Here is a 1,103-nt window from a genome sequence, read left to right as displayed (position 1 = left end):
TGTTTTTAAATCGTTTCATGTTATTGTTTTTTTTTTTCAAATATAGAATATTCCCAAATATATATGTATATATATATATATATATATATATATATATATATATATATATATATATATATATATATGTGTGTGTGTGTGTGTGTGAGTGTATATAGGCATAATAATTTATATAAGGCACGTGCTTATCTTTGAATTTTAAACGAATAGTTTGTATTTGTCAAACTTGTTAAACATACGTTGGCTGTTTAGTTAATAAAGAAATTAGAACATAGTTCGACGACGGGGTGTACTCAGTAGCCAGACTCTATCCTAGTTCCTGATCTTAACGCTAACCCTGAAGTTGATTCTGACCCCCCCCCCCCCTTTTTAATTACTGCAATGTATTATGTTGTCAACGTTTTAAAAAAAGTTCAACTGAATGAGTTCGTATTCATGTAGTAAGGTAAGGGAGATCATGCTAAAGGGACGCAAACATTATAATGAATTGAATCTATAAATGCAAAAACGTTTTAACTGTTCACAATGGTATGTTGCCATATGGCAACAGTATGCGATATAGGGTTAAGTAAACTTTAGTGCAATGCAAGACGCGTTACTATTGTGTGATTGAAGGAGTTTCATAAGATAAACTTTATTAGGCCAATGACCCTTATTTAGCTAGTCTAAACTGCATGTGTCTAATACCAAATGTTTCAGTATTGTTGTATTCAAGTGTAGGCCGATCTACGTTCCTCTTCAGCCAAAACATGAAATATTAAAATGATTTCGACTAGCCTAAACTTCCTTTTCCACTGAGTGTATACATGGTAGCTGAATTAGAGTTAACCTGTTGCAGTGGCTCGGACATCAGCGCAGAGTTTCTTCCAGGCATCTCTTTGGGGGCGCCCCCCCCCCCCGAAGAAAGTCTACCGCCGCCCCACCCCCCACCCCCCCCAAAAAAAAACACTGCATCAGTGTGGGCCGGGCCGACATAACACAGTGCCGTGTGGTACCTGATGAGTGACGCATGCGTGGCCCGCGGGTCTTGTACTCGCCTACAGGTTGTTCCGCAGTGCAGATACAGCGTTAAACTACCACCCAGCTACAGCGTTAAACTAACACCC

This window comes from Physella acuta, unplaced genomic scaffold (assembly GCF_028476545.2).
Source record: "Physella acuta isolate Inbredline_101_S28 unplaced genomic scaffold, ASM2847654v3 ptg001192l, whole genome shotgun sequence".
NCBI lineage: Eukaryota > Metazoa > Mollusca > Gastropoda > Physidae > Physella > Physella acuta.
This window is presented reverse-complemented; position numbering follows the sequence as displayed.